Source organism: Nelumbo nucifera, chromosome 4 (assembly GCF_055504915.1).
Source record: "Nelumbo nucifera cultivar China Antique chromosome 4, China Antique-T2T, whole genome shotgun sequence".
NCBI classification, from domain to species: Eukaryota; Viridiplantae; Streptophyta; class Magnoliopsida; order Proteales; family Nelumbonaceae; genus Nelumbo; species Nelumbo nucifera.
In genome coordinates, this window is record NC_142652.1 from 15307526 (window position 1) to 15332230 (window position 24705).

The 24705-nt window shown below is 39.0% G+C and overlaps 1 long non-coding RNA gene across 8 annotated transcripts; it reads right to left on the reverse strand.

Annotated features, from left to right (window-relative positions):
- Window positions 1-3874: 3874 nt before the first annotated feature.
- On the reverse strand, window positions 3875-24471 carry LOC104586731 (uncharacterized). Of its 8 annotated transcripts, none has more exons than XR_016085688.1 (5): window positions 23792-24464; window positions 23584-23660; window positions 23002-23342; window positions 20857-21028; window positions 20110-20664 (listed from the first exon to the last, which is right to left on the reverse strand). It is a non-coding gene; the product is annotated as an uncharacterized LOC104586731 (long non-coding RNA). The 8 variants fall into 8 exon arrangements; XR_016085686.1 differs by having other exon boundaries at window positions 23584-23656; window positions 23792-24463; XR_016085690.1 differs by adding an exon at window positions 3875-4400 and having other exon boundaries at window positions 20268-20664; window positions 23002-24467.
- Window positions 24472-24705: the final 234 nt, after the last annotated feature.

The following is a 24705-nucleotide window of genomic DNA, read 5'->3' on the forward strand; positions in this document are numbered from 1 at the left end:
TAATTTGAATTTTATTTATTTTAAAGTTATTAGATAATGTTAAATATTTTGTTATATAATTATTTATCTATTTTTAATATATTGTTGTTTAAGATATTTAGTTATTAAAATATTTAAATAATATTTTGTTTTTTAATGTTAAATTTTTATCATTTGAATAACGTTTTTGTAAAATTATAATTTATATTAATACTACATAATTTCATGATGAATTTTGTAATAATGAAAATTAGTAATAATATGAATATAATTAAATCTATTATAATTATTTTGGTGTTTTTAATAAATATTTTAGAGTAATTATATAATTTGATTATAATATTTAAATAAATTTTAAATTTGTTAATTCAAACTTTCTTTAGATAGATGTACCTAAAAAGTGGGGAGAGGATAAATAGGAATTAGAGATAATTTAGGAGAAAGTGGGGGAAAATGGTGCCACTTGGCAAAGTAGAGGATAAAATAAATAGGAATTAAAGATAATTTAGGAGAAAGTGAGGGATAGTGGTGCCACTTGACTAAACATTAGAAAATCAATTCCCTCTTTCTTTATCTATGGTTGTTAGAGATAATTTAGCTTATGTTGTTTCTTTATTGGTTTAATGAATAATTATGTGGAATTAAAAAAATAAAAAATTCAAAAAAACAAAAAATTAAGAAAAAGGGTTTGGAGCAAGAAGAGGCATGCTGACGTTGACCATCTTGCTATATATATAAATAGATAAATATTGATCATATATGATATATAGTATTTGAACTTAATTTTTATGACTTGCACTATATTCAACTTATGTATTTATTAGTGCAAGAGCATGTGATATATGTAAATAGATAAAGATGTAATAACAAAATTATGTTATTTGATACTTTGATTTAATGTAAATGTATATTATTAGTGTAAAAGCCCGTGTTACATATATTTGCAAATAAACATGCACTAAAACTAAGACAAGTGTCTATTATGCCCAACAAACATTTTTCTACTTTTTTGGGTAACTTATAGATTGCCACCTTGTTTTTTAATCATAAAACAAAACTCGAGGGGGTAAGCATTACTACCCCCTTTTTTAGTATTAAGTATTAACAGTATTATTATATTCCAATGCTTCGTCCCTTGACCCGTTAATGAAGTTAAATGTAAAAGTAAAATTACTAAGGCTGCATTTGGCATTCCTTATTTTAAAGACTTATCTTTTTTTGCAGTTAAAGTCTCATTGTTAGGGGCATTTCAACTGCAAAAGAGAGATAAGTCCTTAAAATAAAGACAATTTGGGGTTTTAGAAACATTTAAAGGAATATTTGATAAAATTAACTCATATATGTTAACAATGGGATAAAATGTTGTAATCCAAAAGTTCAGAGGGGGCCAAAAATTAGGGCTGTCAATAGGTCAGTTCTGCCCGAGTGCTCAAATCGAACCGAACTGAAGTGATTATGTTGGTTTTGGTTCCATGATTTTGTCACAATTAATAATTGGGTGGTTCTAGTTATTGCTTGTCCTGAAATGGTTATTTTACTAAATATATATGGTATTTTTCTGATTTTATTATAAGGTTTATATTTTATAGTTGAAATGGTAAATTTGATAATATTAACAATTAAAAATATTTAATTTATTAATATATAAACAATTTAGTAATTTATTATCATTTTTATTAAGATTACATTATCAAAGTGTATGTTTTAAGTTGTTGAGCAAGTCTTTCTTTTGACATCCCAGATGACCAAAAGATGTAATAAGCTTTTGGGGTTTTGTCTTTAACGATCTAGACCGTTTGGCAAGTATTCTATTCTACCATGGTGTATAAAACTATTAAATGAAATGATTTTAGGTCTAAAAAGACAGGATGCTTCACTTGAAACTTATAGACTTTTTACTATTTTGAGCTTCTATTAGCTTTTTAGGGTATGGGTCTTTTTTGATTTCATGTCTCCTATTGCCAAACAAAGAAGGATTTTTAATTATTGAAGCTTTGAAAAGCCTGAAAGACCACATGATAAGATTTGTCAGATTCCCCAGCCCATAATTTTCAAAATAATCAGGTCTATCCAATAAGACTGCACCCATCTATTAATTAAGATGATTCCGGATCCATCATTTTGCCCCAATTAATAACTGGTTCGGGACTAGTTCTATGTAGACCCTACCTGTTGACAGCCGTAGCCAAAAGACGTTGAACTTTTGGAGTGTTGCTTTAAAGATCAACACTCTTTGATAAATATATGTTAAGTAAAGCTTTGTAATTTTTGGGCATTTTGGGCTTTCACAAGTTTTCTAGAATGGAGATATTTCCATTTTTTTCGACTTTCATTACCAAATAAAGAAAAAATACTAAGGCCTAAAGTTACTTACTTGGGTAAATGTAGGAAAAACTTACTTAAGTAAGTGTCATTTACTTTCTAAGTAAAAAAAAAAAGAAAATGACTATTTTAGCCATAAAAATTCATTATTAAAAGGGACATTTTTGTCTCATTCAAGTGTTATAAACTTTTCCCACATGTGATAAATTTATTTACACACCTAGAAGAGATAGGTATCATGAAAATAAATTTTCTATAATACCTACATTAATCTGAAAATTCAAAAAAAAATACCCCCTTTCAAAATTCAAAAAAAAATACCCCCTTTCAAAATTCAAAAAAAAAAAATACCCCCTAAATACTAATTTACTGCAGAACTGCACAAAAACATACATTTGCCAAACGCTCCCAGTTTCATTACTGTCTGTAATTCATGCTTTTTTTTATAGGTTGTTTGCATTTACATACGGGACCATGTCATTGATAATTGGAGTGGAGGACCCACTTTGAAATGATAAAAAAAGTGCAGGAAATCCCTACCTACTAAAAGGTGCAGGAAATCCAGTCTCGACTCGTTTTATTGTATTCTTTTATGATCGACAATTTAAAAGCCCAAAAAACCTTATGCTCCTTTTCAGGGTGGAGCCGTGGAGCACAAGGCCCACGTCTTCCATGTTTCATAAAATGGACGAGGTTTTAATACCCCACAGGCCACAGCCACCACCGTCACCGTCACCGTGAGAAGGAACACTCCCTCTATTTTAAAATGGAGACAGAAAACAGTTAAACCGCGGATCGGAACCGACAATTATTATATATGAGAGTGTAGGGAGCGCCATTTATTTCTACAGAGTACGTACAGTAATTTAACAGTAATCCGCTACGCGGAACTCTGCTGGTGGTGGTGGTGCAGAGACTAGAGAGGTGAGAGCTAGGTTGCTCTCCGGCAAGAAGCAGGAAGCCATTGGACCCATTAAAACTAAAGCTCTTATTAAAATTGCATTGCATGGCATTCAGGGTTCAGATGATCGGTCTGGACACTGGCTGACTGGCGTGACGAGTGACGACCACACATGGGTTATGTTATGGGCCATGGGATCGATGGGAAGCTGGAGGAGGATGAGGGGATCGAGATGAGATCGATGACGCTTATTCAATAATCTTAATCCATCCACGTCGTGTCGTTGTGGCATCTCAACGAACAGAAAGAAGACCACCGCAAATCACATCTGTCCCTTTTCCTTTCCGGAATGCCGACAACCGACGAACTGACGCACCGCCAACTATGAACTTGCTTCTAGTGCTGACTCATTGAAAGCGCTTAGCAACTTTACTACCTGATATACGACCCGACCTATGGCACGTACGCACGCACGTGGCAGTTTGTCATGGGGCTAATCGACGAGGCCCCGTGCTGTGTTCGATGGGGTCGAGAAAGCATACAAATGCAAACAACAACACACAAAAAACAACAAAAAGGTACATAAATTAAACAAAAGACAACTTATATTGCATTAATCAGTGGTAAACACAAGCACACAGTACAGTGTCGAGGGGATCTCGTGCTTAACCTTTACACGCTTATGAGCTCACTCGACTACTTGCCCAAGCTGAATGAGCTACTCTGTTGCCTTTAGCGCACGGGTGTGTTTTGGCCCAAGCGATTACCTAACAACATGGTACACAGGTGCCCATCATTCACATCGGTGCCAAGTCACCTCTTCGGCGCACAGTCACCTTGCATTATGGTTGTCCCCCTTTAGCACGTAAGCGGCGCCTCCCATGGACCGGTCTGAGCCAACCGAGTGCCCCGATCATTGGACTTGAGGTCATGATCCAGTGCTACTGACCTTAGTGGAGTCATTTCATCGGGCAACTCCTAACCTCTAAGCACATGAAGGCTTGTCCTGGCCTACCTTGGCCTGGATGCCACACGGGTTTCTTCGGCTGTAGAACTATCCCCGTGACAAGATGGCAGCGTGCAGGACAGACCCAACGAGGGCACGCATAGAGTAGAGGTCGGCATGCAGCCCGAAATCAATGGCGCAGCTGCACTCGATGACCCCAAATGACCGTGCTCTTCAGAGCCGAGCCATATCCTGACCAAAATAATGAAGATTTATCTCATTATGCATTTGGTATTCCTTATTTTAGGGATTTATCTCCTTTTTGCTGTTAAAAATTTAGTGTTTATAAAGGCATTTTAACTAAAAAAAAAGAAAATAAATCCTTAAAATAAATAATGCCAAATGCAGCCTTAATACTCTTATTTCTTGGGTGAATAGGATAAAATTCAGATAGGGGTAATATTCCAATTCAATAAGAATTTAAGAGATCCAAATTAGAATAGCACCAAAAGAAAAATAGATATAAATTTAATCATATATCAAACAAATAAAATTAACATATATATATATATATATATATATTATAAATTTAAAATAACTTTATATAAATCCTACATGCTACATCCAACCAAGTTAATTTTAAAGATTTTTAATACTAAAACAGGTTGTATATGTATATTTATTTGAACCCAGCAATGCCCAAATTTGATCCAATTGACATTTTTAACATTTGATTTGGTCCAATTGATGACTAAACAGATATTCAAAAACAACAATTCCAATTCAAATATGAATAGAATTAAATCACATTTATTTGCAGCCCTCCTCATTTGTTTCTTGTCATAAAAGTGATAACCAATCGGTGATATTTATCAAAGATCGTAAAAGGGGTTATTTGGAGGAAGCCCTTCCAATTAATTTAATGGCAAAATAGACAAATTAAACTGGATTGTTAATGTTATGGTAGGGACGGAGCTACCCTAATATATAATAGCCCTCCCTCGTCATCTAGGCAAAAAAAAAATCAGAACTTGAGAAGATATATAGCGATTGGACAAATGACCCGTTTGCACGCAACATTTTCGACTAAGGACAACACTCACAACCAGATAAATCAATGACGTTGGAAAGGAATGATGGTGGAAGAACCAATCAAAACCCTTGTGGAATTTTGATTAATATTACCTCATAAGATACCGGTTGATTGGTTATAAGTTTTTCTTTCAGGTTTATATTATAATTGAACATAATCTTTCTTAAATTTTTATGTATTCATAAATATCATTCACCAACGTTCCACACAGCTGATAAGGCAAGATTTCCACATGCCCTGTATATAGGGGTTTCAGTAGACCAGTTTTGGGTTGGACTCTGTCCGAATCAAAATCTATTTGGACAGATTGGATGGACTAATAAGATATATTGAATTTGGACTGACTGGACGGACCAATATAACAAATTGGATTGGACCTGGTCCATCCATGATGAATTTATATTGGAATGAGACAATATCTGGTCCATTGATAGAAGAAAAGAACATAGGTGTCAATGGACCAGGTTTGAGTTGAAACCAATCTGAATTAACAGGAATTTGAACAGTTTGGGCAGTCTCTGAACCAGTCCAAAATGGTTCAAAATATTCATTGGATTGGATTGGACCAGGTCCATTTGTAATGGACTCACATTAGACTGAACTGGATTAGACCAAATCCAGTCCAATTGACACCCCTACCTGTATAACAAAGCAGCCATGGCACCCGCCACTAATCTGGCACAGTTTATGACTTTTCATTTATGTTTCACATGGTGGCTCTGTTGATAAGCTCTCTAGCTGGTTGTAGCAGGAAGCCATATATTAGTGCTTATCGAATTTGGATGTTCAGCGGGCTGTAGAACCAATGATGAAGTTCTATGTTAATAATAAATTCATAGCCCCACTATGAAACCTGGGTTTCATGTATTTAAATATTGGCATGAAACCTGGTTCCTCAACCTGCTGAACAGCCATCCGGTTCAGCCAAACCTTGCTCAGTGCTACTAAGGTTGGGGTAATGGGTATTGAGGATGGATTATTGTCCTGATTATGTACTTTCATAAATCTGAAAAAAAAATATATATATATATATATATTAATAACAACAACAACAATAATAATAATACTTTACCTAAGGGATGTCAGTTAATTTGATGAGATTAGGTGTAATGGATACGGAGAACCAGGGTTTTAAAAAATGGACCAGACATGGAATTGTTTTGGAGATTGGTTCCCAGGTCAAATGGTCTGATCGTTCAATTTGAATATATGGTCCATTCTGATTTTAAAAAATAAAATAATTAAAATAAAAAAAACAGCAAAAAACCATTATCCAAGCCCAGATTAGCAGGTCGTTAACCAAATCAGCGGTTTTTGGCCCAATAACAGTTTTAGGGTAAAACGGAACCGAATGCCTAACCAATTCTTGGGTCAACCGGTTTGGTCCAGTTTTCAAAACCATACAGGGAACCAATGATAGTACCCAGGCCAGTCATAAAATGATCCGCAATGGCTGGTGTGAAGTTATCATGGGATTTACAGCCCGCTACACAGTTATTTGTCCAGCTTAAGTGATAAATCTACATTGATCCAATTAATCAGGTTAAAGGCAAACCCAGCCCATTAATATTGTAACATTGAAACATATGTACATAATCTTAAGTTGACTTCGCTCTATCAAAATAATCTTTTGGCTTTTCAAATATATATAGATATATATGCTTTTGGTTTTCAATGTTGAATCACTTATGTGGCTCTGATATAACAGCTAATATGCTATTACATATTAGGAGGAATTCAATTTGGGCTGGGCCATCCGAGCTTATGCAAAGGTTAGCTTAGCTTCTAGTCTGGAATTGGGCTTCGAAGGACAAGCTTGATTTTAGTTTGGATTTTGGGACTCTAGGTTGGCCTGAGTTTTGTTAGGTTTAGCTTGGCTTGGCTGGCAAAACTTGGGCCTGAGGTCTAGGAAATAGGCTGGCCTCTCTCGGTCTCTCTCCAATATCCTATAGTTAGACACCTCCCCTCTCAACCTAAATGTTCAGTTTGAAAAGAGTACAAATACAAATTTGTAGTATGTAAAATCTTATATTTTTTATTCTTTTGTATATATTTGTACTGTATATATTTACATTTGTATTCCTTCCAAGCTGAGCCAAAGTGTCTAAAAATATTAGCAAACTAATTTGGGAAAATCTTAATATTTTGCGTATTTGTTTCACTTGAGATTTTAGGCTTGAAGATAGAATGAATAAAATAAATATGATTTAGTAAAATGATAAATTATGATAAATAAATATGATTTATATCCTGCTAATAGAAATTAAATTAGCAGATATCGTCAGGGGTGCTCATAAACAACCAAAAAAATCAAGCCAAACAAAAAAAATGTCATTAACCGAACCTTTCAGTTTAGTATTTTTGAAAAATTGAAGGACCGTTTCAATTTTTTATTAACCTAGAAAAATGTAACAGTTAACCAAACCGACAGATATATGTTATAAATACAAAAAAAAAAAAAAAAAAAAAAACCCAAAAATACTGTATCGGTCAACCAGTAGAACTGGTTCGATTTGATTTGGGAAATTGCAAAAACTAGTAATATTGATTCGGCTTCAAAAAATAACTCATGGTTTAATTAACCGAACCATTAACACCCTGGATATCCGCGCAATGCTTAGTGGAATGAGCCATGTGATTCTGAGAGAAAAAAAAAAAAACACTGGTTTTTAACCATGCAATGGTCGATAATACTAATTAAGGTTGTATTTGAACCATGCAAGAACAAAGAGTATTTTGTTTCAGAAGAAAATGGTTTCGTTTGAAGGGCTATATCCCTTCCCCCAACCCAGGTGCAGGTGGGATTTGACCCCAAGTCTCCTGGTAGGAGACCTTACCAACCCACTGATTGGCACCTTGCAATCAAGAAGAAGATGATGATGGAAAAAATAAAAAAAAAACGAAAGGAGGGAGAGAGAATTGGTAATAGGCAAGCAAGGTCAAGCCACGTGTTTGGATGAGAACAAGATAAATTGACTTGTTCAAGAAAAAAGGGGATTTGCTGATTCTAGAAGCCTGGGATTATTGATTTCACAACCACCACAAGGAAAAACGGGTGCACCATTTTAGCATTTTTTTTTTTCAGTTGTGTTTGGTTCGAACTTTGAACTTTGAATGAAAATATGAGAAAAACGGGTGCAACATTTTTTATCAGTTGCTTCTTCATTAGGGGTGAATTCGAGCCAAGCCAAGTCAAATACTTGACTATTCGAGCTCAGCTCACATAAATAGTGTTAGGCTCAAGTTCGACCGCAAGCCAAGCTTTTTCTAGAAAATAAAAATAAAAATAATAAATATAAATATTTTTTTATTTTACATGCAAAATATTGAGAATTATAAAAAAATATTTATTATTATACATAAAAATATTACTAAATATAATAAAAAGTATATATATTATTTATTTATTTACTATTATATATAATAAAAATTATTTATTTATTATACTAGGCCCGAGCTCAACTCAAAACTTGATTTAAACCAAGCCAAACCAAGCTTGAATAGCTCATAAGAAGCTCCACTCATGACCGCCCATATTCTTCACATCAAAAGAACTTTCAAATTTTCAATACACCCTACAAACTACCATAACTTAAGTAGACTTTCCACATAACGGTGGGTTCTTCCTAGGGGTCATTTATACATTGCATATTTGACCCTATAAGTCATGTTTGATTTGATAGAAAATAAGAGAGAGAATTAGAAAGTTAAGAGATTTTATATCAAGCAAAACAAACATTTTTTTGGGTAGGCAAACAAAACAGCTTTCTTTAGTGTTTGGAGTTAGACTTTGGAGTCAGGTTTTTATAACCTTGAGGGAGAAATAAATTGATTTTGCAAAGCGTTTGAAAAAAAAAAAAACTATTTGTCAGTTTTTGTCTCTTATTTTAAGAATAAGAGCCCGTTTGGGAGGGGAGTGTTCAGCATTAATTGAGCTGCATTGAGTGAAAGAAGCTATCAAATAGCTTATTGAAAAATTGATTTCTAAGCTCATGTATCGAATATTTTTGACTTTCCATGTTTTTCTCCAAAAATGGTTTCACGGCTTTCTGTATGATACCTACCTTTCAATTCCAAAACAATGCATTAAAACCCTCCAAAAAGGCATTAAAAAAACTCTATTGATTCCCCTCACCCTGAGCTTTTGGTAGCAAGAATAAATCGGTGAGATAGAAAACAGGGGAAACCACTGGTCTCATTTCTTTCCATAACTCATTAGATTGTGCTAGGTTTTCAGTAAAGAATAAGGGACATAGCATTGGTTTTGCCTTCTTAGAATGCATTCTGTTCTTCCCATTTTTCCACTACCTTGAATCAAGGATCAAAGTATAGATACAATATCAAACTTTGTAACAGAATGTATATATATATATATATAAACCTGTTTCAAAACTTTCATTATTTCATGTAGCATGTTGGTCTATTAATGCAGCCAATACATTACGAAATTTTTATTCTTTAAGCCTAGTTTGGAAGGAATACAAATACAAATTTATAGGATGCAAAACCTTGTATTTTGAATTATTTTGTATGTATTTGTACAGTATATATTCATATTTGTACTTCTTCCAAATTGAGCCTTAGAAACAAAGAGATGACGGTTGGGTTCGCATGGAGCCTTAGATTGCATTTGGGTTCAATCAGAAAAAGACCTTTGGCATTTGTTTCTGTATCATACTTTTTTACCATGGAAGTGAAGCCACATGCATGTAAAGCAGAAGAAACCACCGTGACTAAGCTACAAAGTAAACTGGGGCATAAACCCTTCTCAAGGACCCTTGTGTGGGCTTCTAGTTATACCTGCAACCCAAAATGTTTCCATCGACCTATTTTCAAATGATACCTTTCTCCTTTACATTTTCACATAGGTTTGGCAAATTCTCCCATATTTCCCCCTTTTCTCCTCTTGTATTATTCGGTAGCAAATGCTATGAAACTCGTCGTTGGTAGGTAAAGAAAGTGTTTATTTACTAAATATTTGTATTTGATTAATTTATAAAACTGAAAAAAATAATAATGAATCTACTTATTGACACTTAAATGCTATTAGGATGTGACAGCTTTTATTCAATAAACGCCCATGATTTGAAACACTTAGGACATTAATACTATCACATAGAGGCTTTGTACCTTCGTCTTGTTGTGCAAGGAATAATATAAAAAATATATAATTCTTTTTCAAAATAATTAACAGTACAAACAAACTAATAATTATTTAGAGGCTGATTCACACATAGCAGAATAGCCGGATACAGGACAAAAATGGCATGAAAATACATGAAATGGCACTACCATGAAAATACAGAGAGAGATACATAACCCAGGCCGTATCTAGCAGAGATGAAGATCAAATGGTCGATGATGCAACAACACTCATCTCGTGAAAACCTCTAGTACCTTGTAGCAAACAGGGCATTAACATTCATTAGCTTCTACCTAATGAGACTAGAGACAGAAAGCTAAGCAAAGCCAAGGACCATGTCAAGCCCCACCCATTGACCGTGCGATCTGAATTCTGGACTTCTTAAATATCACACCCAGAAAATTTGAGCATGGTGAACGACCGAGGCTCAACGTGGTCCTAGGAACCGGCTTTGCCATCCCATCCATCCTCATCTATTTAGACTACGTCCAGGTCCAGGGGTGAAGCAGGTTGACGAATTTTTGCGCTCTCACTAACTTTCTGAGAAGACTCCAAGGATTTGTTGTTCTTATCATTAACAAAACTACTATTATTATTTCTACTATTCCGATAGATGAAAAAGAAGTAGAAGCCAGCCGCGCTGCTCAACGTTGCTAAAGCAAAAATGAAAGTAGAAGCAACGGGGAAGAGCAACGGAGCAAATCGGATGGCAAGGCCGAAGTTAAGGACCGTGGAGAGGACCCAAATGGCTAATTTTAATCGATTCTTTCTGGGGGATTCCTCATGAAAGGGCAAGCGATCGAAGGCCTTGAGACAGTAGAACAGAGACATAAATCCAAAGTAAATAAAGAGAACAAACGCAACCATGGAATAATCACGGTGATTGCAGGCACGCATCACCGCTACGACGCAGTTAAACGTTAAAAAACCCAAAGAAAGAGCGGGTAATAAGTTGCTGTCTTGGGAATTAGAGCAGCTCTTATTATTATCAGAAGCAACAACAGTTTGCTGCTTCTGCTGATGGGTGCTGTTCATTTTGCAATCCATTAGTTTTCTAAAAAAACTAAACAAAAAATGGAAAACAATGAAAAAGCCCTCTGATTGGTTCTTTTTTTCACTGCAAAGACCAGAAAAGAAGAGATACAACCTTAAAACGAAAGAAAAACAGAGGGGAATGAAATCGAAAAAAAACAGAGAAACGAAGAGATGCAACCCAAAAACGAAAGAAAAACAGAGGGGAATAAAATCGAAAAATACAGAGCAACAAAGACCTCCCAGGCTACATGGATTGCACTAGCCCAAACAGATGGTGCACTGATGCACGAAAACAATTCAAACGTCTCTATATAAAACTAGGGGCAGGGATAGCGGTTTGTCTTTCCATTGAAGAAAAAAGAGGCGGTATGAACACACGCAGAAATTTCTTGGGGGATGATGGACCATTTAAACAACGACAAATGCCATCATGTGCAGTGTTCTACCAATCGAAGGGAAACTTCTTGGAAAGTTACGTGTAGTTTGATAAATATGAAGTCTGAAAAGTTAAAAAATATTAAAAATGTATTTAAATCTAAAAAGAGACATAAATGTTTTTCTATTTTCTGCTTGTTTGTGTTGGACCAAAATTTTAATATTTGAAATTTCTTGATTTTATTATTTTATTTTTAAAATAGACTATTTGGTAATTTTGAGCTCAACTTGTACTATTTTATATAAAATAATTTAGTAAATTCAAAATAATAATTAATAATTAATAAAAATAATAACTAATAATTAATAAAAACACAAATATAATTTAATAAAAATAGCTACAGATTAATAAAAACAATTAATAATTAATAAAAACACAACTATAAAATAATAAAATTAATTAATAATTAATAAAAATAACTAATAATTAATGAAAACAACTCATCATTAATCATTAAAAAAACACAAATAAAAATTAATAAAAACAATTAATAATTCTCAACCCATGTCTGTGTTTGGTAAGTTCCAAATAAATTCTAGAAAAGTTTTTTCAAAATTTCTCAACCTTGTTTCATAAGCAAATAAATTCTATGACTGGGTATTTTAAGAAATAATCTCTAGAAATAAACTCTATATTTCATAAGCACATAACTGGGTATTTTAAGACAAATATGTGTGTGTGTGTGTGTTTCATTGTCGTCAAAGTCACATAAACTGTGGCCATATAGAGTTTGAAACCATGAAGAAAACAATAGGGTCACAGCAAAGATTGAAACCACGACATTGATGGAGCAATTTCTCAGGAGGAGGAAGAGAGGCGTTAGTTTTACACCGATTGAAAAGGTCGATAGGTTTTTACATCGATTTCTTTGATGTAATTTCCACATCAATTCTCGATGTAAAAGTACATTTAAATGGTCATTTATATTGATAATCGTTCTTAGCTTACATTCCAACCAAACATGTACAACAGTGACCTAAAATGTAAAACTACACCGAACTGGGTTTTACACCACAAACAAACACAGGCCATTGCCCATAAGGTGAAAAATGCCGATTCTAGATCACCCAAAAAAATTAATTAAAACATTAGCAAACGCCACTTAATCTTCCTTATTGCCTAACTTCTAAGTGGAAAATGACGGAATACTTTTAATAAAGGACGGAAATCGAACATTAACACGTTATTATAAGAATAATGTAATTATTTAAAGCAAGATTTTATTTTTTTGGATTTTGCTTCATAACAAAGAAAGAAGTCATGATCAATTAACCATTGAATGGATGACAAGACGAGGGCACATTCGGATTTGGGGTGTATCCGAGTTCTCAACTCGATACAATATTTAATGGTTGTGTAAAATACATATTCGAAATTGATTCTTTATCAATTGATTCAATTTGATTAGTGGAAGTTTAGTGTGACAACTTCCGAGAACGGAGATATTCAAAATGTGCGGCTCTAAGCGCACTAAGTGCTATGAGGTTACTGTGAGGCACGCTCTATGAGGAGCAGATCAGCGGCAATAAACCCTAGTGAAACAAGTGTTAAAAAGAAGATAGATCCTGTGGTAACCTGCAAACTACAATCTGAAGGAGTGAGGAAGAAGATGACGACAACGGTGGTGGTGAACGAATGAGACCTCTCTCTCTCTCTCTCTCTCTCTATCTCTGAACTCAACCCGAGAGGTGAGACCGCATTTCGCCACTTGATAAATTCTATTCCTTTATCTCACAGTGAGCAACAACAAAAAATGTTGGGGCGTAAATTCAAATGAATAGTTTTTCAATCAATCAGTTGTTAATCTACTTGGCCCTTTTACTAATCCTAAATGCTTATAAATGGGGTGCTTTTCAACGTGGTTTGTTTTTATTTCTGTGAGTTCCAAAAAGAATCAAAACCATCTCCTTTGAAAATATATTGATTCTTAAAACAAAAAATTAAAAAAAAAATCATGTTACTTGATTGTATGCTTTTTGCTTCCAAAATTGAAACCAAAGACTGGTTCTTGAATTTCTGTCTTGAAAACATGTTTTCATCTGTTGGTCTGTTATGATGTTTTACAAATCGAATGATATTTGTACTCCAATTCATCAAAAAATTGTTCTTGCAATAAGTCAAACAAAATCCTTATCTAGTGTAGCCTTTTTCTGTATTTCAACCAAAAATGAGTGAGGAGAAAAAGGAACGATAACACCTGCACCCCTATTTTATGATAAGTAGCAAAGCCTACCTCTAGTGACAGCCTAAGCACTTGATATAACTGCGATCCAGACCTACATCTTGATTTTGCTTGGCAAATAATACTTTGCCAAGCTTCTACATTATGTATATTTGCTAATCTGTCAAATAACAAGAACTGAATGAAATAACAGACCATTAAAAATAGAAAAAGGAAAAAAAAATTGGAGCCTGATGTGGGCAGATTTGGCCCTCCAGTGAAATTGCGACACGTTGTCACGGGGGTAGTTCTACAGCGGAAGAAACCCGTGCGGCGTCCTGGCCAAGGCAGGCCAGGACAAGCCTTTCTGTGCTTAGAGGCTAGGAGTTGCCCGATGGGATGGCTCCACCAACGTCAGTAGCACTGGATCATGACCTCAAGTCCAATGGCCGGGGCACTCTCCTGGCTCAGACCGGTCCATGGGAGGCGCCGCTTACGTGCTAAAGGGGGACAACCATCATGGAAGGCGACCATGCGCCGATGAGGTGACTTGGCACCGATGTGAAGGGTCTCCTGTATGCCGATGATGACAGGCACCTGTGTGCCCTGATGATAGGCAACCGCTTGGGCCGGAACACACCCGTGCGCTAAGGGCAACGGGATAGCTCAATCAGCTTGGGCAAGGGGCTGGCGAAGTGAAGGGACATGCTTGAGCCAGGCCCGCATGCCAAGCCTCCCTTGAGTATCGGTAGCGCAGTGCCGGTCCAACACTGTCCCCATGAGCAAGTGTGCGCCCATGAGGAACCCTGGTAGCCATGCTAGCCGTTAACCAGGGCCGCCCCGCAAGGGGATGAAGGTCTAGGAGTGCCAAGGTTAGGCACCCAAGGAGGTCGACCACCCCTCCTCAAAGAGTACGTTAAGCTTTTGGTGGTCTGCCTGAAGATGACATCAGTTCTCCCAAAAATCTTACAGGCGAAAATGACGGGCATGTCCCTAACGTAAGCCTGCCAAGCGTAGGCAAGGCTAAGCCTGTGCTGAACCGTAACAGGCTCCCCCACTCAATCCATTGTCGTCCTCGACAATGGGTCTTCCTCGTGAATGGGCGTCTGTGTCCCGCGCCATTCACTTCCTTGCCAGTTCCAGGGCTCGTCTGGCTAGCCCGGGTCTTGCCTATATTGGTGTCCATTTATGGGGACGGAACCATTTCACCATGCCGGCCTGCCTGGACTTCACCCCCAGTGTCGAGGTTACTCAAACCGCGCAATGGCTATGCCGTTGAACTGTGAAAGAAGGGCCATCGAAGAAATGTGTGGTGCTTCGCGGAGGTCCGCCCCATGTATCATCTTACCTCAAGGCTCAACCGTCTTCTTGGTAGCTTTTCAGTGATGCTACCGAACACGTTGATAGGTCTACTCCTCATGTTGGCGATGACACGGGTACCCTTTCACCATGCTGGCCTGCAGACTTCACCTCGCCCTGCGCGGGTTACTCAAACCTAGCCATGGCTTATGCTCTCTGGGCCCTCGAAACTACGCTTCGCCTCGCCGACTCGGGCTACATCTTCACTCCGAGGGGGCCCCGCTGCTGCTGCCTCAAGGAGACCTGACCGCTTCGAACGCGAGTGTGGCAACTTTTACCCATGAGTTGCCGAACATGCACTCGCCTTGTGATAAGCTTCTGCTGCTACAAGTGTTCAACCTGAAAACTGAGCATGCCCACCTGATACTTTGCCGGTGTAGGGCCGCCATGCTCCAACGGCTAGCGTAACCGCATTCCTAACAAGGCCCACGCGTCTGCCCCCGCATGAGGACAACAACCAATGCGTCTGCACCCGCAAGGGAAGCTGTTTTAGGGTCATTGGAATGGGAACGCGAACATTGAATGGCCTCTTGATAGGCCTGATAAACAATCTGCTCAGGTAGTGTACCCACATTCCTATCAAGGCTCACACATCTGCCACCGCATGAGGACAACAACCAAAGCGTCTGCAACCGCAAGGGAAGCTGTTTTAGTGTCATTGGAATGGGGACACGAACTATGAAATGGCCTCTTGCCAGGCCTGATCTGAATTCTGCTCGATCCTGGGTGGAGGTGACTAGGGACCGCACCCCACAAAATGCTGCTTGTCGAAATGACCGCTTCAACTGGCTCTGGGCTAATCTGCTGAAAACCAATTGCTGTTGCAATTAGCCAACTTGCTCTGATACCAACTGTCACGGGGGTAGTTCTACAGCGGAAGAAACCCGTGCGGCGTCCTGGCCAAGGCAGGCCAGGACAAGCCTTTCTGTGCTTAGAGGCTAGGAGTTGCCCAATGGGATGGCTCCACCAACGTCAGTAGCACTGGATCATGACCTCAAGTCCAATGGCCGGGGCACTCTCCTGGCTCAGACCGGTCCATGGGAGGCGCCGCTTACGTGCTAAAGGGGGACAACCATCATGGAAGGCAACCATGCGCCGATGAGGTGACTTGGCACCGATGTGAAGGGTCTCCTGTATGCCGATGATGACAGGCACCTGTGTGCCCTGATGATAGGCAACCGCTTGGGCCGGAACACACCCGTGCGCTAATGGCAACGGGATAGCTCAATCAGCTTGGGCAAGGGGCTGGCGAAGTGAAGGGACATGCTTGAGCCAGGCCCGCATGCCAAGCCTCCCTTGAGTATCGGTAGCGCAGTGCCGGTCCAACACTGTCCCCATGAGCAAGTGTGCGCCCATGAGGAACCCTGGTAGCCATGCTAGCCGTTAACCAGGGCCGCCCCGCAAGGGGATGAAGGTCTAGGAGTGCCAAGGTTAGGCACCCAAGGAGGTCAACCACCCCTCCTCAAAGAATACGTTAAGCTTTTGGTGGTCTGCCTGAAGATGACATCAGTTCTCCCAAAAATCTTACAGGCGAAAATGACGGGCATGTCCCTAACGTAAGCCTGCCAAGCGTAGGCAAGGCTAAGCCTGTGCTGAACCGTAACAACGTGGCACCTCGTGACAACTAGGCAAGCCCCCAGGCAACAAATTACCAAGTTGGTCCCCCCCCCCCCCGGGCACCGGTCTGGCTGGCCTGGCGCGACCTGCGCGCGACCTGGCGCGACCTGGCGCGGCCTGCACGCGGCCTGCGCGCGGCCTGCGTGCGACCTGCACGCGGCCTGGCCGGATCAACCTGCCACATGCGCCGACCTGGCAACCTGGCCCGGACACAGGCACCGACCTGGCAATCTGGCCCGGACACAGGCGCCGACCTGGCAATCTGGCCCGGACACAAGCGCCGACCTGACAACATGACCCGGACACAGGTGCCGACCTGATGACCTGACCCGGACACAGGCGCCAACCTGGCAACCTGGTCGGACACCGACCCGCCGAGTGACACAGGCGCCGACCTGGCAACCTGGCCCGGACACCGACCCGCCGACTGACACAGGCGCCGACCTGGCAACCTGGCCCGGAGACCGACCCGCCGACAGACACAAGCGCCAGCCTGGCAACCTGGCCCGGACACCGACCCGTCGACTGACAGGCGCCGACCTGACAACCTGGCCGCCTGGCACAAGCGCCAGCCTGACAACCTCGAGGAGTTCATCACCGTACCCCGGTTCTGACGGGATATGACGTCTTACCATTTGAAGGCTTTTCACCCACCTAACCCGCGAGGGCACCACTATATAAGGACTCTGACCCCCAAAGCCAGAGGGGGAGAAAAAAGTATGGTAATCCCCGCTCTCTAGCTCTCTCATTTCTCTCCAAACCCTCTGTAATCAGTATGCTAACTTAGGCATCGGAGAGTCCCCGCCGGGAAAATACCCCCGGGTCCTTTGATTCAGTTCCCGCAGGTCCCTCAGCTCCTGCCGTCTACAAAGGAGAGAGAATCACCTCACGCGGAGGGTAGTCGGGTTGCGCTGCACCAGGGAGCTCCACCATCCTCTGAGTTGCAGACCGCCTAGGAGCAAGTCAAGTGACGAGTTCGCCATCAGGCAGTTCGCCACCAGGGAGCACTGCCAGGCAGTTCGCCACCAGGGAGCACTGCCGGGCAATTCGTCGTCAGGCAGTTCGCCACCAGGTAGTTCGTCGTCGGGCAGTTCGCCATCTGGCAGTTCGCCACCAGGGAGCACTGCCGAGCAGTTCGTCGTCAGGCAGTTCGCCACCAGGCCGTTCGCCATCTAGCAGTTCGCCACCAGGGAGCACTACCAGGCAGTTCGCCACCAGGGAGCACTGCCGGGCAGTTCGCCATCAGGCAGTTCGTCACCAGGCAATTCGCCACCAGGGAGCACTGCCGGGCAGTTCACCACCAGGCAGTTCGCCACCAGGGAGCACCCCCGGGCAATTCGCCACCGGGCAGTTCGCCACCATGCAGTTCGCCACCAGGGAGCATCACCAAGTAGTTCTCCCCCAGGGAGTTCGCCACCAAGTAGCTCATCACCAAGGCACGTCACCACCAGGTCAAACACGAGGTACTTAGCCAAAAAAATTTTGTACGTGACCAAAAACGGTTACATCAGAGCCAAATTTGGGATATGGTCATACATCCAGCTGAGAACGCAAGCAGTTTGAAGGATTAGATGGGTGAAGGTAGTGAATCAGCAAACAATCACAATTATTTTTTTTCTACTTTATTTATTTATTTTGATAAACTGGGAAGACTTACAAACCACGAGGGGAGAACCTTCCCCAAGCATAATTGATAAAGAATTACAATTATGCTTTCTGTAACACGGACTCTAATAGATGATAATGAAACCGATGACGAACATTTTAATACACTGTAGAAGACAGAGAACCATGGATTATCTGCTTAGGAGTTGATTGAAAAAACTGGTTTTTCAGACAAGAGTTTCCTTTTTTAGGTTCCAGTTATTACAAGACAAGGGCAAGACAACCAGGTCACCAAGGGAGTTTGAGAATTTCAGAACAACTGCATATTGTATGACTTGTATCAGTTGCAAGATGAACCACCACAAAGGAAAATGTCCTAAAATAGTTGCCATATATCAAGGTTGGAAATTTTTGCTAAGTATATCAAGGTTTTTGATACAGTTAATTGCTGCTGTGAGTCAGATCTGTGTGTAAAGGAAAAATGTGCAATCGCAGGTGACAAGGCATCACAGCCCATATACAACCAAACAACACGTCAACACCCACTCCACACCAACACTAATCAAACAGAAATCCACACCAACAGAAAGCGCTCAATAACAAAAAATAAAAATAAAAAGGAACAGTCAAGATCCCTAATTCCCAAACCCTACCATCACACAAACCCCAACAAAATAAACACTTATTTATAACCAAAAGCCACAAATCAACACTTAATTAAAGACCCAACATCCCTGAAACTTTTTCAAAAGAGAAACTACACCCCACCCACCATTTCTTTTTAACAAGATATTCAACAGATCCTATGGAAATATCTCCTAACCACCCAACAACTCCAATGGACTCCCACCCAGCTCCTTAACTATGTTACCCAGATACAGCAAGGACACGGCTGGAATAGTGTCGAATACAGAATTTACACTAAACAATTATGGAACCCTTGTACAGATATACAAGTATTATAGTTCCGTAAACAAACTCTCTCCCCCCTACTTGATGGATTCTGATTTATATGTAATATTTTTTTCATTCTCTCATTTTTTCTAATTCCAATTTTCTTGCATTTTCTCAACTCCTAGAAAGAAAAGTTCCAAATTCTTTCCCAAATCCCAACTCAACTTCTTTATCAACCACAATACTGATATACACTCTTATCTCTCTTGTGTACTTGATCAGTCATTAATGAATCAATTCCAGTCTCCTCCACAACCTCCCTAACCAAATTATACTCATCTTTAATACAATCCTTACTAACATTAAATGAAAATAAGGACAACATAGAGCCTTGGACCTTCTTCTTCTTGGTGGGGATTCTAAATTCAAAGAATAAAATAAATGCAATAACAAGGAGTTCTTTTTAGAAAGTAAAAATGTAGGAGAATAGCATGAACTAAAGAAGCAACTAAAAATAAGGATGCCCAGAGTAGGGAGATGTAGGTTGGTAACGTCGTATCAAAAAAGGATTTTTTCAAAAACAAAGGCTACAAAACTACCAGGAAGAAACAAAGAAAATAAAGAAAAAATAATCAAAGAAAATATATAAGCACTTTCTAATTAACAGTAATGAAAGAAAATAGGTCTAATGCACATAGTGCAAAACTTTTATGTCAGGTATATGATAACAAAATGAAATTAATTTGGAGACAAATGATGAGAATGTTAATGCTTACCTCCATGGGTCCAAAAAAAGGTGCTGCCATGAAATATCACATTTCAAACTGCACACAGATATTGTGCTGCAAAACCTAGCATTATCTGCCCTGGCGATTTATATGCTATGACAACATAAAATGCCTCTAATGGGATCATCTGAGTTATCATCTGGGCCATGAGAATAAAAATAATCCCAAGCATCAACTTGCTAGAATGTACTCTTGCACTTTCTGGAGAGATTCTTCAACGCACATCCAACATATTTGAGCATGGTGGTCTCTATTGTTTTTTGATCAATAGATGATGGTCTCTATTGTTGGGTCTGGCTTAATAATGATTGACACCAAAGAAATCTCTGATATGTTTAGTGTTTCAATGTCTCCATCAGAAGAAGGAACATGTAATTCCAGTTATCTGAAACTTGAAACATTTAGATCTTGAGCCATTTTTCCTATAAATAAAAAAGTACAAATTCTCATAGTTGCAGTTTAGCACAATTCATGAAAAAAGAATTGCAAATTTATATTAAACTCTCAAATCTGCATTTTCCGTTTTCACTAAGAAAGCTTCTTCCTGAATAGAACACTTTCTGCAACAAAATAATACCTTCAAGTTTCTGTACCTCTTCTAAGGTCAACTGCTAATATAAACATCAGGAAGCAGATGTGTAAAGATCCCATGCAACACATCATAGAGCGCTCAAACTGAGAAAACACCATAGTAGATAAAGATTTTCTCCAATCCTCATAACCCTTCCTTCACCAATCCAAGAGACTGCCTGCAGGGAAAGGTGGAAAGATTATATATAAGTAGAACCAATGAACAACATTCACAAATCAACTTGTTGTTAATGCAAATAACTGACTGACAGATTGTTCTGAATCATAAGAACCAATAAGACAATTTCTCCACCACCCTGAGGTGGAAATCCACAATTCTCAATTTTCACTTCCAATCCATTCAAAGGAAACCTACAGCGCTTATGTACATGTGACGTAGTTGATTGGAAAGTATCCACAGAGGAATCATTTGTAATTCTTGTAAGCAAAACCATGAACTTTTCTTTAAACTAATCTTTTTGAAGAGATTAACACGCAATGACGCAACAACAAAATGGGGCATAATAATTCCATATAACGGAGGTCTGGGTTTTCGTAGGATGAATTCATGAATAAGTACCTCTTTGTGAAACACATTTGGAGGCTTCTTAAATGACCCAGAAGCACTGTGGGTTAGGGTCGTTAAATCAAAACATCTATAGAATCATTCTTTATTTTACCTAAAAATTTCAAGTAGCGCCTCCTTGTGGTGGAAACAAGTGGTGAGTATTGCTAGGGAATTAAAAGCCAATTTCATTTAGCAACCATAAAAGGGGGAGTCGGTATTAATTGGGAAGGATCCTTGGGTTCCCTTAATAAATGGCGGTATACCATCATTTAGAGAAGGAGTTCATCAAGAGCAATCTGATCTGAGAGCTTCCAACCTATTAAACTCTGCAGGTATGTGGAATAATGTTATGCTGCATTCCCCTTTTGATGAGAAAGTAGCTGATAAAATAAAGCAGCTGATGTTCAACAGGATGTTGGATAGGGATCAACTGCTCTGGAGGAGATCTAGTTCTTTTGTATACTCAGTCAAGTCTGCTTATAAGACCTTCCTCAGGTCTTTTCCAAGTATCTCAACCCAAATAATAAGGTGGCAAGCTATCTGGAAAGCCAGAATTCCACACACATTTCAAATTTTCATCTATAAGGCTTACTGGGATGGAATTCCTATAAAAGAAAAAAACCCAAGTTTTTTTAAAAGGAGATATAATTTCTAGACTCTGCAATTCAGGACTTAAAGCATTACTTCATTTATTTTTCCACTATTCCTTTTCCTGAGCTATTTGGATGCAACTTCATGTTGGTCTAAATCCATATAGAATTGAAAATAAAATGAATGTCATATTAGAGGACTGGCAGGAGAATTCATTAGCCCACACTGACAAATCCGTCTGCTTGGATCTTCTCAGCAAAGCTATAACTGCTGTCAGGTTAATACTGGGGTGCTCGCAACAGGAAGTTGCATGGCAATGTAAAAGCAGACCCAAGGAAACTTGTCTTCTTTTTTTTATCGACAGTTACCTCTTGACATATGCTTCTCAAAATGGGGAAAAAAAAAACAATTTTCCGTGCAGAATGCCCCACGAATCTACAAAAGGTTGGTTTCAGTTTTTATATTGATGGTTCCTTTATGGCTCAACTGAACAGAGCAGCTACAGGTTTTGTTCTTATAAACAAACATGGCGGAGTGACAGCAGCAATAGGTCAACTTTGCAAAGCTCTTGGACAAGCTGAAGCTGAGTGGGATGCTCTTATTTTGGGTCTGGAAGAGAATTAAAAAGGAAAATATCAGATAGTTTTTTGTGATGCAGAAAGACTACCTCGGCTAATTGAGATAGCTCATGGTCTAGCTTATAAGAAGGGAAAGGAATGCAGAACCTTCAACTTCAGTTATTAGGCTCAGGCTTGGATGTAAACAAAGAAACACCCGTACGAAACGAGTGCTGATTGGGAAGAAATTTGTGAGAAGAAACAAATGCATGCCAAACAAAAACCAAGTTGAAATATCAATAACAGAAATATAGAATAACTCGAACCTTTGAGCCTAATCGAAGAGGCTTCTTTCCGAACAATCCAAGCACTATTAACGGCTACAATAAATACCCGGAACTCTAAGAAAAAAGTTCTCCCTGTCCAGAATGCTTACCGGTTCCGCTGATCTCTACAACACCTTCATCGCTGATCTTCTCGATCAACCGAAGGAATGAGATCCCGTAAGAACGCATGCCATGCCGTATTGCCGTGTATCGTCGGGTCGAATGTCATCGACGATGACCGGGATGCATAACAGAGAGAGAAGGTGCCTAATCGCCGGCTCTTCTTTAGCCACATATACGACGCTTTCACCATCTCCCTCTCTGAGTCGATTCCCGGGATCTTATGTGTTCGACTTCCTAGTTTTCCGCGGTTAGCCCTCGTTGATATCCGAAGTAAAGTAGCTGAACGGTGAAAATTGAAAAAAGAAAAGGGAAATTTTCTGATCGGTACCTGTAATTTGGGGTTGTGTCGAGTCAGTCCCTTATTTTTAAAACGTGTCGTTTATAATACCCTTAATTTTCAAATTATGCCTAATATATCTTTGTCTTAGTTGACTATCATTCAACAGTGCCAATATTAAGTCTGCATTAAATAATTTCAAAATAACAAAATTATTTTTATGATATTTTTTAACCATTTTATTCATTTTGTCTGAATAGGAAAGGAGAATAAGGGTAATGAAACTGAACACCATCTAAGTGCGGGAACTGAACATTAACGAACGTAATGATTCTTCGCCACAATCGCCACGTCTGAGTGTTCCTCTGCCTTGAAACATTGTTCTTAGAATTAGATAAAGAAAGAAATAAGATAAACTAAAGATTAATGGAACCAAAGAAAATAAATAAAGTAAACCCACAAAGATAAACCATCAAACGCTGAAGAGGAACTAAACGCACCAATTGAATAAGCCATGAAAACTAAATGCACCAATTGAAGAACCCATGGAAACTCTTTCTGACAATAGAGTCAATCCTATAAAATTCCCTAAAAACCTAAAATAGTATTTCTTAGAATCAGATAAGAAAAGAACGAAAATAAAATATAATTGAGGGCATTCTATTTTCAAACGCCATGGTGTTAAACGCAAATGGGTGTTACTTTGGGTTATTTCAGATTAGTTTCCAACCCAAGGTTTCAAACGCTGGTGGACATTAATTCCGATGCTGGTTAACAGTGAGATAGGGTTAAGGTTGTTCTGCAAACAAAGGATTTAGGGGAAAGTTAGGGTTTCGATCGCCAAAGTTCCGGTGCGAATTAACGACAAGTTAGGATTTGGGCTGTTATGCAAAGAAGGATTCGGGAGTCCATTGTTCTAGGGGATCTCTTCCATGACGAGTTAAAAGATGTTGGTTGGAGTCAATGATTACCAGATGAGAGAGGAGAGGGGCTAAGAGCAGGAAAAAAGTGATAAACACAAATAGAAACAAGAATCCAGTTGCAACCTATGGATCTAGGACTTTCCGATGAGGAGAGTAAGGGAGGGAGAGAGAAAGTTTTTTTCCGGAAAAGAGAGAGGGGTAGGGAGTGGGGAAGCAGGAAGAGAAACTAGAGTGAGAAAGGGGGTAGAGGAGGTTTCCTATCACGTGCATAAACAATGAATATTCTCACATGCATACTTTATGACTCACTCGTGGGGATGTCGTTTACTTAAAAGCTGGTGCTGCCATGAATCACCATTTCCTAATAATATATATAATATTATTTTTAATTTCAAAATTAATAAACGTTAATGACAATAAGATTTTAAACAATTGTCAAAAGATTTACGGGTATTTTAAAACAACATGTAGTTAGTTAATTAACTACACCT